The sequence below is a fragment of the Bicyclus anynana genome, chromosome 7 (genome assembly GCF_947172395.1).
Source record: "Bicyclus anynana chromosome 7, ilBicAnyn1.1, whole genome shotgun sequence".
NCBI classification, from domain to species: domain Eukaryota; kingdom Metazoa; phylum Arthropoda; class Insecta; order Lepidoptera; family Nymphalidae; genus Bicyclus; species Bicyclus anynana.
The window spans coordinates 7,108,363-7,122,027 of NC_069089.1; the positions used below are offsets into that span (position 1 = coordinate 7,108,363).

The 13,665-nt window shown below is 35.3% G+C and overlaps 1 protein-coding gene across 3 annotated transcripts in view; it reads left to right on the plus strand.

The window, feature by feature from the left end:
* The window catches only part of LOC112043712 (uncharacterized), a 70,378-nt gene that overhangs the window by 8,689 nt on the left and 48,024 nt on the right, over positions 1 to 13,665 (plus strand). The window contains exon 1 of one of the 3 annotated variants that reach the window (XM_024079237.2): positions 10,556 to 10,725. The exons of the other annotated variants lie outside the window; for them this stretch is intronic. The gene's annotated coding sequence lies outside the window, so the exon portion shown is untranslated. Of the gene's footprint in view, positions 1 to 10,555; positions 10,726 to 13,665 lie in introns of those variants that run through there. 3 annotated transcript variants of the gene reach the window in all.

Genomic DNA, 13,665 nt, shown 5'->3' on the forward strand with positions numbered 1-13,665 from the left:
TGCCACAACTAATCTCACTCGCTCACCCAGACTCACTCGCTCACCCAAAGCACTATATTACCTTCTGTGAGTTTGTTAGAACTACAGAACCAGCAATGAGAGTAATACTGACGTTCAGGGTAAACCTGAATGTTGTGTTGCCACTCGCTGTCAATGTGGTCTTATATGATTCACGAAGGCGTAACTATTTAAACGACCTTATCAACGTACTCATCGTTCGTGTTTTAATAAACCACGAAGAGTTCGTGTATCGATATACTACGCAGAGTTCATGTATTGATAAGCCACGAAGAGTTCGTGTATGAATTATACTTTAGGGAATCCGTGATACGAGAACTGTTACCTCTGAGACTTTAAAGTATTTGTGTTATTATGGACATAACTTTGATTACTGGGTTCTAATCAATAGACGATCACACATGCCAATTAAAATATTTTAACCTTTGGAAGTTCAATACTTGATAAAATGTATGTTTTATGCTCTTATATTTATATGAGGCATTTTGAAACAGTTACAATCTATAGGTTATATTTTATCCCGGTATTCCTATGGGAACGGGAACCACGCGGGTGAAACCGCGTGGCGTGTACTAGTTACACAATATGGGATGAGTTTTATGAAGGTATCTTCCCGGATCTTGGCATGTTGTTGACAATGTTTCAGGTTGCTTTATTAAAAACTTTTACAATTTTAACCTCACCACTTTATGAATATCCATTGGAAATGGCCCTTTTTTGACTTACAAACCTACTTTTGACTTGGTGTTGAGAATCAAGCTACAAGCTGCAAAATTGATATCATCGGTGGACCTAGTAGGGGGTCGACTAACACTGCCACGCTATTCAGTGGATGCCCAAAAGTCCATCGGCTCTTCGACCGAAGACATTTATAGAACTCTAGTAGACGCCGCGCGGTTTCACCCGCGTGGTTTCCGTTCCCGTAGGAACACGGGGATAAAATATAGCCTTCCTCAATAAATGAGCTATCTAACACTGAAAGAATTTTTCAAATCGGACCAGTAGTTCCTGCGATTAGCGCGTTCAATCAAACAAACAAACAAACTCTTCAGCTTTATAATATTAGTATAGATATTAAAATTTAAGAAATACAGTGCCTCATATTAAATAAAAGTTCGTACAAAGTAATTAACGTGACTAATAGGTAAACACTGTTCGCGCTACATCGTAACTTGTGCTAAGTTTAAATTGAATATTAATTGACGCGAGCCGGTAACGGACGGCGACGGGAGAGTTATGTCCGCAATAAGTAATAAACTAAATTTCCTGGGTACGTATTCGTTTTCCGTTGCAATTTATTGGTTCCAGCCCTTGACCGGAATGTTTCAATTATGGGGCCAGTTCGCACTTCGCCGGCAACGCTATTTCCTGTTAAATTTTCTTATGGTTTGTAGAAAAAAATACAGGAAATTTGTTGTATAAGTAAGTCAGTTATGGTATGGTGGGAGCATATGATGCTAAATGTACACTTTCTCAGTGATGTGGAAAAATGTAGACTCTAAACATTTTTCATTACTTTGGATAGTCGAAGTCATCAAAGAAAATAATTTTTGATAATTAATGGGATAATTTACCAACTTTGTAACCTTCCCATTTCCTTCAGTTAAGCGGATAGTGAGATTTATTAAATACACATTGTTAAGCTATTAAGTAAAAATCTAGTTCGTTTGATAACGATAAGAACGAACGAGCCGAATATGGGTTGATAACCCATATTCGGCTCACTGCTGAGCTCGAGTCTCCTCTCAAAGTGAGAAGGATTAGGCCAATAGTCCACCACGCTGGCCCAATGCGGATTGGCAGACTTGACACACGCAGAGAATTAAAAAAAATGCCTTAAGCGTCCCCAAGAGAATGGCTTCTACTTAATGGGGGCATGTCATGTTAACATCATGAATTAATTAATTATTATTAGTCTAACTTGAGTTAAATTAAATATCTCCTATTCGGCTCCTTTTCTATAACTGTATCTAAGATATATTAACCGAAACCGAAAAACCGTACAGAAATAGTTAATAGTTGATTAATATAAACATCTCTTTTAAAACAAGTTTATGTTGTAAGAAACGGAAAATAATCATTTTATGCCAAGGGTTTCATAAATATTTATATAGTCATCATTATCATTATCAGTTTATTTAACGTCTCACTGCAGGTGAGGAGGCTTGGCTTGGAGAGCTTGGATACACCTTCGGTTATTCTGATCCAAGACTCGAACCCAGGATCTTGTGATCCAAAGCGACAATCATGAGCTAATCACTTGACCAATGAGGCAATTATATAGTAAACTAGCGGTCTCGCGACGTCGTCTGCGTAGAATTAAGTTTTTCAAAAATCCCGCGAGAGTCAAGGATTTTCTTGGATGAAAGTAGTCTATGTGTTAATCTAGAGTAAAATCTATTTACATTCCAAATTTCAGCTAAATCGCTTCAGTAGCCGCAGCGTAAAGGAGGAACAAACATCCAAACACACAAACTTTCGCCTTTATAATGTGATAACGTAAAAAACACCCAAAAAGCCAAATATATTTCGATATACACACTTAGCTTAAGTTTCTCTCGTGTGCAGCGGTCCATTCCATTTACAGAACGGACGTCATTATTTCCTCTACCTGCCTGCGCCGGCACTCGGCAACGCTTTGCTGACCTCCGAAATCCAGCTAAAACCATTCCACGCTAGTAGTTATAATCTGTGCTATCACTGTTTTAAAGAGATACGAAAATCCAGTTTTGATACAAGCTCTCACAGAGTTTGAAGTGATTTTGAAACCACTTTAAATTCATAAAATAAAATGTATATCATAAACTAGCGGACGCCCGCAACTTCGTTGGCGTGGAGTTCTGTTATTCACAAATCTCGCAGGAACTATTGATTTTTCCGGGTAGCCTATGTTCTGGACCTAGGTCCAATTTATCACTGTATTACAAAATGGCCAAAGGGGGAGTGGAGCAGGCGTAAGCTCGAAATCGGGTCGGCCATGACCCGCGAGTGGCAGGAGCGATGGGCGAATGAGACGAAGGGAAGTGAACTGCGTCGATTTTTCCCGGACGTGGCTGGCCGACTCAGGGCGACCTGGGTCGCGCCAGACTATGAGACCTCGCAGGTCCTGACGGGTCACGGCTGCTTCCGGAAGCGCCTGCATGACAAATGCCTCAGCGAGACTGTCGACTGTGTGTGTGGTCTGGCGGAGGAAGACCTCCACCATGTCCTGTGGGAATGCGGCGAGTACGAGGACCTGCGGAGTGCAATGTTGGAAGGGGTCGTCAGAGAAGAGGCGGGACCGGTGTACTACCAGGATCTCGTTATGAAGGGAAGGGGGAGAGTATCAAGTGACAAGGAGCGAAAAGAGCAAATAACTTGTAAGGAGTCTAGAAGGCGTCCCGGGAACACGCAAAGAGCAAGTACCTTGTTCGCCCTCCCTCGATTCGGCCCAAATTACCGAGAGTTTGAAAGTGCCATGGGAGATGGTGGGTTGTACCAGAAAATCACGTTCACCGTACATTATTTATGTATGCTGAAAGTGGAAAAAAAATCAGAACAGGTAGCTTTTCACGCGACATCACTTGTGTGACATTTTTATTTATGCATCAGGAACAGTAGGTACCTCTACCTTTTATGATTTGTTTCTTGCGGCATGAACCCAATTGATCTTTTATATGATCTGATTTAATCCAAACTGAGTTTAGATCGTGCCGCATTGCAAAAACCAGCTCATGACTAAGGGCCCCGCATGGATTATAAACTTACCGGGCATACTCCGACGTTGTAGGTATGGGTGTACTCTTCTATAACAAGATCCCCAAGACTGTGATGGACCTGCCAATGCATAGCTTTAAGCAATGTGTTAAAAAGCATTTACTTAGTCGAGGTTACTACACCATTGACCTTCACACAGGAAGTAAGACTATAAGAAATTGTTATGTTGTCTTCATTTGTAAATTATAATATTATATGATTTGTTTATAAAGAGCAACTGTTAAGTTTCTTGCCGGCTTCTTCTCAGCAGAACCTGCCTTCCGAACCGGTGGCGGTGGTAGAATCTTTAGAAATAGGCAACTGACGTGTCAAAACTCAAGTGCTTGTAAACTGAGCCTACCTGAAATAAATGAGTTTTGAATTTTGAGTTTTAGCCGTGTTTCATAATAAATTAATATTAATAATTATTATTGGTCACGTTCATTTCATTCAGTAACAAACAAATAAAGAAAATGTTACGATACTCGTAGTTTAAATTATAGAAAATATTTTTGATCGTCATGACATGTTTTAAACAGATTTTACTCTCCGGATGTCATTATTTCCTATTCATTCTGACCTCGCTGTGCCCTGTTCTCTAGTCCAGCTTCAAAAATGTTCCCCCATTACAAACATTTCAATGTACTTTAAGTAATGCACCCGTTATTTTACTCAAGAAAACTTAGTACTCATTTAAAGTCTTTTTAAAGGACAATATAAGTTGTTTTGACATTGATATATTTTAAAGGTTTCTGTAATAAATTTTTAATCTATGGATTCTTGGAACCTATATTAACTACTTTAGGCCATTGAAATTTCGCATGCTTGTTCAGTTGTGAGTGTGTAAGAAATACTACCGCTTTGCTTATTTATATCACTACTAATAATAATAATAATGTCCGGGACCAACAGAGTAACGTGCTCTCCGGGGCACGGCGGTATAACACCACCAACTTCTCATCTGGATCATATACTACTAGCAGACGCCCGCGATTTCGTCCGCTTGGAATTCAGTTTTTCACAAATCCCTTACACACTTTCACACTTACACACGAACTTTCGCACTTTCACACTTACACACAAACTTTCGCCTTTAAACTATTAGTATGGTGTGATAGTGTGATTTTACTGAAAATAGTTCAATCCAGGACCACGTGGTACGAAGCCACGTGGCCTAACCACTGGGCCACTAAGGTAATTTGGTATTTAAAACCAATGCAAATTACATCACAGTATTCTATTCTATTCACACATATTTTTATTCGAAATAGTGAGAATTTTTAAAGCGGGAAATAAGCGAATTTTTCATACGATACCCTTTTGAAATTGTCGTCAGCAATTATCATTAAAACCGAACAATAGATCTATGTAATTGACGAGTGTGGAATATATGCAGTTTTACTCATTAGACTTTGTTGCTGTGAAAAATTTATAATGATGCGGCTCGACGAATGACAATAGAAAACAACATTCGCATACATCGTTCATTGTTTTGCCTTTTATTAATTTCAATGCTCATTAAAATGCGTATAATATGTAAAATACAAAATTATAATATAAATTTTGGTTTGTTTTCTGTTGCGAAACACATTCTACAACGTAGAGTTGCTGTTCCCATTAATTCATGGAACATATTAATGCAAATATAATTTATTAATTTATCATAACAATGTGTGTGCTCAATTTATAACCATGTTGCATTACGTCCCATCTATCAAATATATTATTATAAGCTTTATAGTAATACTAGCAACAGCGCCGTGGATTCACCTGCGTAGTAGAGTTCACAGTATTTGCTGATAATCATCGTTATCATTATCAGTCGATGGACGTCCACTGCTGGACATAGGCCTCTTGCATGGACTTCCAAGCATAACGGTCTCGAGCCGTAAGCATCCAGCGGTTTCCTGCAATCCGCTTGATGTCCTCGGTCCACCTAGCGGGGGGTCGACCAACACTGCGCTTTCCGGTGTGGGGTCGCCATTCCATTGCTGATAATAATGAAGCTCATCCTATCCTACTAATATTATAAAAGTTTGTATGGATGTTTGTTACTCTTTAACGCCGCTACTACAGAACTGATTCGGCTGAAATTTGGAATTGAAATAGATTTTTCTCTGGATTGAAACATAGGAAACTTTTCATCCCGGAAAAATCCATGATTCCCGCGGGATTTGTGAAAAACTGAATTCCACGCGGACGAAGTCTTTAACTTTATATTAACTCGTTATAATATTATAGAATTATTATGTTTAGTTCTATAGATAATGTGAACCGATATGGTGATGACATTATTATCATCATAATTTTTTGTCAATGGAAGTTCATTGCTGTATTGTAAAGACACCGAAATACATTGGTTCATAGTTGACTGATATTATTGTATCCATTTCAATGAACTGATGTTAATTGAGGATGTTTTGTCTGTTTGATCTGACTTGCATGAAAGGGAAATGGCCATACCCGGCCCAGACCTACCCTAACCACCCGGTAGTTTACTTATATCTAAAAAATCTTGATCTTGACTTTATGAAATCACTAGCTGACGCCGCGCGGTTTCCCGCGTGGTTTTTGTTTCCGTAAGAATACGGGGATAATATATAGCCTATAGCCTTCCTCGATAGATGGGCTGTCTAACACTGAAACAATTTTTCAAATCGGAGCAGTAGTTCCTGAGATTAGCGCGTTCAATCAATCAAACAAACAAACAAACTCTTCAGCTTTATAATATTAGTATAGATTACTTAGCAAAAAAAGTTTGCTACAAGGTTTTACGACATTTTAAATTCAGCATATTAATTTGTTTACAACGGACACAAGCTAAGATCGTTGACCATACAGCCTGAGATTTACGATATTTTTTGAAGACTTATGATTGATTTGTTTGTACGTTTTCTTGTTTGTTAAGCTAACAGAAAAAAAGAATACAGCTTCAAATGCTACTTCGCCAATTGGGTACACTGGCGAACAATTTGCCTTAGAAGAGTGATAAAAAAATATTTTATTTAAGAAATATACTTTTACTTAACCAATTATATAACTAGATACTTATTTATACATCATATTATCATTTCCATATACTTTTATACGGGGATACACCTGTTCTCTGGGCCGGCGTTGTATGGGCCAGTGGCCATTCTCCTTTTTCTTGCAAAGCCTTATATAACCGGAACCCTTATATAAAAATATATTTTTATATATTATAAAAATATATTTTTATATAAGGGTTCCGTTTTTGTACTACGTACCTAAAAACGAGTGCTTTTCTCTATTGAACTCATTTTAAAACTCATTACATATATGAATGATAGCATTGATACACATTTTAATGAGTTTCGTGACTAAGAGAGTTTAAATCAGTATTTAATGACCAGGCTCGCAGCGACGAAAAACAGGTAGTGCTAAACTCTGCCTGTTCTTTGTTCTTTACCTAGCCCTCGTTAAATATTTAAACTTGAATGAATAACGTTCTTTATAAAACTGCACCGTTCCAAAGGATAACTTCCATAAAAATCTTTTTTACAAGAAGCATAAGAATCTTTGCGGGGAGTAATAAAACAATTTAAAAAAATAAAGGCGTCTGAGAGATGTCTATTTAAGATATCCGTTTTGAGATATTTTCTTATGAATAGATTGAAATAAAAAAAAAGAAATTTGTTTCGAGCTTGCAGCATTTTAATGAAAAACATTGTATGGTGGTTGACTTTAATTGGTTGAAATCATGAATATGAATGGAAAGGTTGATTTAAAACAAGTCATTTTCCGGTTTAGTTCAATTTAAATTTGATAATTTCATTTCCGAGGAAAGCCGTGATAGAACCGTGATAGCCCAGCCTGCATACCAGATAATTTTCTTAATTCTCTACGTGTGTGAAGTCTGCCAATCATTGAGCCAGCGTGGTACACTATTGGCCTAACCCCTCTCATTTTGAAAGGAGACTCGAGCTCAGCAGTGAGCCGAATATGGATTGATAATGATGAATCTCATTTCAGTTACGTTTACTTAACTACACTTTACAAGTTCATCATGACAAAAATAATTTAAATAAAGTAAATATTCTTTTATTTCATACAAACTAGAAATGGATTAGTAAGTGTGTATAGACTACAAGCCCTTGAAAAAAATTTCGTTCTTCACTTCTAAGCGTACTCACCTGTACCACTCAGAAGTGATGGCATAGTGCTCAGAGTTATTTTCTGATATAGTAAAAGCCTTCTAAGCGTTATTCACGTTGGTTCATTTCACTGGGCTTGTAGTCTAGTACTGTATTAAAGGTTAAAATTTACTGAGCCAGACGAAGTTGCGTGAAACAATACGTTCTTTGTAATCCGTAGGTGGTGAATTCGACACTAAATTAAATTGCAATAGTACAATGGCCTTAACCGAGTTCTGCAGATTATCTTTTTCGTCTTTGAGCCGTTTCGTTGCCTTAATGAAATCCAGTCAAAGGAAAGAAAGAATTTAATTTAAGACGAATCAGAAAATATTCAGCTGCCGCTCGCTAGTTATAAATCATTTGAATGCTAATAAATTCGACTAACCCCCAAGGCCCCAGGTGGAAACAGAATTTCATTCCCCATCTTTATTTTTTAGGAAAAAAAATGGAAAAACAGTTCTTTAATATTAAATTCTTTCATAAAGCGAGCCATGGCTTTGGTGTTTTGGTTTAATATCGTAATGGAATTTCATTTATATTATGTTTAACGCCGCAGGTACGGCAATGTTTGTATTTGAACTTAGATTACACTCATCACTATTAATTGCCGGTGAGTGCTTGGTGAGCTTTGTTTGGCGAGTACAATCCGTTAAAATGGTCTTTCTAGTAAACAAACACAACCCTTTTAAAATGTCTTAACATTAATTTAGCCAGGGGTGACGCAATGGAATTTAAGTAATTTTTAATTAATGATTTTTTTTTTCAACAATTGGAAAAGTATGATGTATGAAAACATCAACACAATTAATTATTATTTTTATAGTAAAAATAAAATAAAACTAATTATTATTTTAGAAGAATAGAAGTTAAACAAGGTTAATTTTTTTAAATCTTTAATTGTATAAAACTTTTGCAATTGTTTATGTGCTATGAAATTTTTGCACATTTTTCTATACCCAGTGACGACTTGAATAAGATATCATTTGTATTTTTATTCGCGGTAATTATTTTACATGGTTTGGAAAATACTGACTGGACTATTAAGGAGTTCTCAATATAAGTATTTTATATATATAATGTGTCGTATATATTGTATTTTGTATAAAGTAAAAAATAAGATAGAATTAGCACATACAATATTACGTAACATTTAAGCAATAGTTATACAGACTCTAAAGGCGGATTTACATTTGGTATGATACCGATTCTGTTCTGACGCGTAACGACACAACACGTCAGACAAATATAAATCCGGCTTATTAATCTGCAATAAAAAAGCTTCAAATGCAAAACAAAAAGTAGTAAAGTTAGTTGATGCTGTTATTGTGTACCCATAGAAGTTCTTCATTGAATGATTTATAATTATATATCATTATTATTATTAACTTCACTGCTGAACGAACAAAGATTAGGTATAGTTGTATATATAGTTTGTTGACGTCCACTAAGAACGGATTTAATTTAAGACGTATACAACTATACCTAATCTTTGAACGTTCAGCAGTGAAGTTTGAGAAATCGTGATTAGTGAAACCTTTCACTTTTCTTAAATACAGATTTAAAAAAAACCAACTAGGCTTTCCAATAAAATACATGTGTAAATTTTCGAGCTTTTTTTATTGAGAAAGAATACTATTAATATTGAATACTAGCGGACCCGGTCAAGCTTCGCTTTGACTTATGTGCACTTCTTCCCTATCCCTACTCTATATTACTCTACCTCTACCCTACCCCTACACTTCCCCTACCCTTAGCCCTACCCTACCTCTATTCTACCCCTACCCTACTCCTACCCCTACTTAAAACTCAAACGTTTATATGGGAAATAGAAAAGGGTTGATTTTATGGTTTTCCCAGCTATTATTCTAATTTTTCTCACCTTTTAAACCTTTCTTACACGTCCACGAACATTTCAAGACCAAGATGAGATAAATCCGTTCAGCCGTTCTCGAGTTTTAGCGAGACTAACAAACAGAAATTCATTTATATATATATAGAAGATATATACATCTGTATTTTTAAATTCATGGCTATTCGACTACAGTTAAAACATTTTTTTTAAACAGCTACGTAGTCGATCCTTTGGCCGTACTATAAGCCGTACAATTTCACTTTCCTGATACACGAAGTGAAAACATGATCTATACAAGCGGGTTCCACTTTAAGCTGCATCACCGCGCACCCATTAAGCGTAATTACATTCAAACTTTATTTTTGCAAGATGCTACGAGTGATTTCTTGAACGAAAATTAATTTAAAATAAAATGTAATACCCTTTTACTTGTTCTTAAGAATTGTTTCGTCGCATTTTAGAAAGCTACAGCTCTTATAGAAGACTTATTATTAAAATTCACTAAATTTGCTCGAAAATAATATTTTTGGTACGTTCATAGATAAATAGGTTTTAGCAATAAATAAAGTGCTATAAGCTATGTGGTAATTATTACATTCATAACTGCAACTTGAAAAGGCATTTTATTTAAAGACTTTCTAATCGTGGACATAATGGTAATCGATTGGGCTATTAAACATTGGTGTTGTTAAATGAGTATTAAACTTAAAAGAGATTCTCATCTCGACATGACGCTATGATTGAGCCATGCATCGGGCCGCGACCCGCGCCGTTTAGTTGCCTACGAGAACTGCCTCCGTGCGCCTGTGTCTCGTAGAGCGCTACGCCGTAGCACTGTAGCGGCTACGTCTAAGCTCGTATACGTTCGTTACCAGTGATCAAATTTTATCGACTGTCTCATTTTGTGTGTTCTGTGAACTGTTTTTACATTTTTTTTTTTGGATTGAATAACTATTTTATAAGGTGAGTTTTAATTTTATTTTAATAAAATAGGCAATTATTATTGCCTTGTTTATATTTTACTGTACTTAATTTTTTTATCAAATTTTAATATAATTTATAATAACTATTATTTTATAAATGTGTAATTTTTTTAATAATAATTATGCTACATTAATTAAGTGAAAGTGTTTTTAATACGTATTTATTTTTAATTGTTGTTTGTACTTCATTAAAATGATGTTTCAGGAAAAGCTCATGCATATTCTATTACAATAAATTAATTCTGAAGCCGAGTTCTCAGATTTGTTACAACGTTAATACAACGATAAAATCAACTTGATACCCTTAAGATAGAGTTTACTGTAATTAAAGCAATTAGTTGTTTGAGTAATTTATTTTTATTATGTTTAACTAAGCGATTAGATTTAATAATAATTAAACATTATCGATATTTTAATATTAATGTCGATTATCATCAATATTGAATGATGATATTATTATAATAACAAGCCAATTAGAATGATTAATAATCAATGAAAATTAGTAATATTAGCGTTATTAAATATTTAGAAGATTACGAGTAGTGTATTGGTATTATACAAAAAAAGTTACATACAACCGAACGTAGAACCTCCTCCTTTTGGAAGTCGGTTAAAAAGCAGGTTTCATCGGGATTTGCTCATATAAAGTACTTCAATTTGATTTGTTTTAACATGAGGCGTGGGACACGTTGTCGTGTGGAATATTAGCAGTATTTTTAATTATGTATTGATTTGTTTTATATATATCTTAATTAATTTGACCTGGCATATTCTTTGCTTCCTCAGTATAACGACACACATTTTGATTAAGATACATCATACAAAAACTGTATGCTTTAATATACTTAGGGGCCAGGTAAATTTACATATTCATAGATTAAATATTGTTAGAACAAAAAAAATAACGTTACCGGGAATTTTGATATCTAAAGGAAATTAAGACGTGTTTCTTCTGTAATAATAATTAATCCAATTAGTCCCATTAAATTTTGTACACGTGTAAATTTCTCTTTCAAACGAAAGTACGATTAAGAAGGTATTGCTAACGTAGACTTGAGAAGAAAATAGAACTTCCATGTTTCTATTCTCTTATTGTTTGCAATGTGCTTGTTCGGGCTTATCATTATGAGACCGATACTTGCTTCGCGGAAGACTTTGGAACTTTTAATAAAGACTTTTGTTATGAATTTTTAACGTTCGTCTTACAAAGTTTCTTTTAATACTTTGGAAGTTTGTCTTCTGTGTATCATTATTTATTATAATAGATTTTTTTTTCATTTCAGTAAAATGAGTTGACGTATTAAATAAAATATCTTTGAATTTACTCTTTGTAATTTATGGTTTCAATTATGCTGTACTTGAAGTGCTTTATAAAAAGGACCTTTGACCGTGTCCCATAATATGACATGTGTCAAAGACTGTATTTTTAATTAAAACATTGATTGTTTTATTTTATTTTTAAAAACTATTTTATGAAGTCACAAGCATATAATGATGCTTGTGACTTCATAAAATATAGTGCATAATCTAATGTGGTTCACTATCGCCTATAACAGCATAATATCAACTTGCTGGGTACATTCGACAGGACTTGTCTTTTTTTATTAATTACAAGTTAGCCCTTGACTACAATCTTACCTGATGGTAAGTGATGAGGCAATCTAAGATGGAAGCGGGCTAACATGTTAGGAGGAGGATGAAAATCCACACCTCTTTCAGTTTCTACACGACATCGTACCGGAACGCTAAATAGGTTACTACCCGGTAGGGTTGTAACTAGCCACGGTCGAAGCCTTCCACCAGCCAAATATGTCTAACAATGCGCTAGTTCGTATCTGTCATGTAGATACGAACGTTCATGGTTGTTAAGCCTTATGCGCCTGAAATTTCATCTGCATCTTCGCCATTTAGACCAAAACACAGCGTTTGTAGTTGAATCGTCCTGTATACGAATATAGACGGTACTTGTTAAAATAGGTACGAAATTATCTGAAAATTACGTAATGGACGATATCAATGCGAAAACAGTGTTTGCGGTATAGAGAATATGGTGTGTTTTTGAGGTGAATTGAAGTGTTATAGTTATGATATAAAATAGGATGCATTCTGTTTCAAAATAAACGAGCACTATTTCCAAGCAGTATAAGCAATTTTCAGAAATTTGAATGCGAGTTTCTTAATTAATATTATAAATTCGGATGTAAGTTTATATATTACTTATCATCTTGTTAAGGTTTGTACATTAGGGATAGGTACATATAAAAAGATATGGGGATAATTAAAAAAAATACTGTTTTTAGAGGAATAGAAAGATTAATTTTAGTTGGTTCTTACTTTCGGTTTTGGATTTCTTGGTATTATTATTTTTATTTATTTTAGTTTCTAGTGTACTGTAAATCGTTCCATTTACTATGACACTTGAAAATATACACCATGTTTTATATTTTTACCTTTGTTTGATTTTATTTGGCTCAACAACACTGTGATTCAGTTCTAGCATAATATTTTATGTTGTTATATTAACCCATATTCGGCTTATTGCTGAGCTCGAGTCTCCTCTCAGAATGAGAGGGGTTAGGCCAATAGGCTCCACCTCCACGCTGGCCCAATGCGGATTGGCAGACTTCACACACGCAGAGAATTAAGAAAATTCTCTAGTATGCAGGTTTCCTCACGATGTTTTTCCTTCACCGTTTGTGACACGTAACATTTCTTAAAATGCACACAATATGGTCCCGGACCGGATTCGAACCCATACCCTCCGAAATCGGAGGCAGAGGTCATATCCACTGGGCAGTCACGGCATACAATATGCGATATATATGTCTGCTTCGCTTAATATGTACGAGTATATAAAGCTCGTGCATTTTAATCACAACTGTAATATTATGAGTTTAGGGAAGCTCAGGCAGCATTAGTT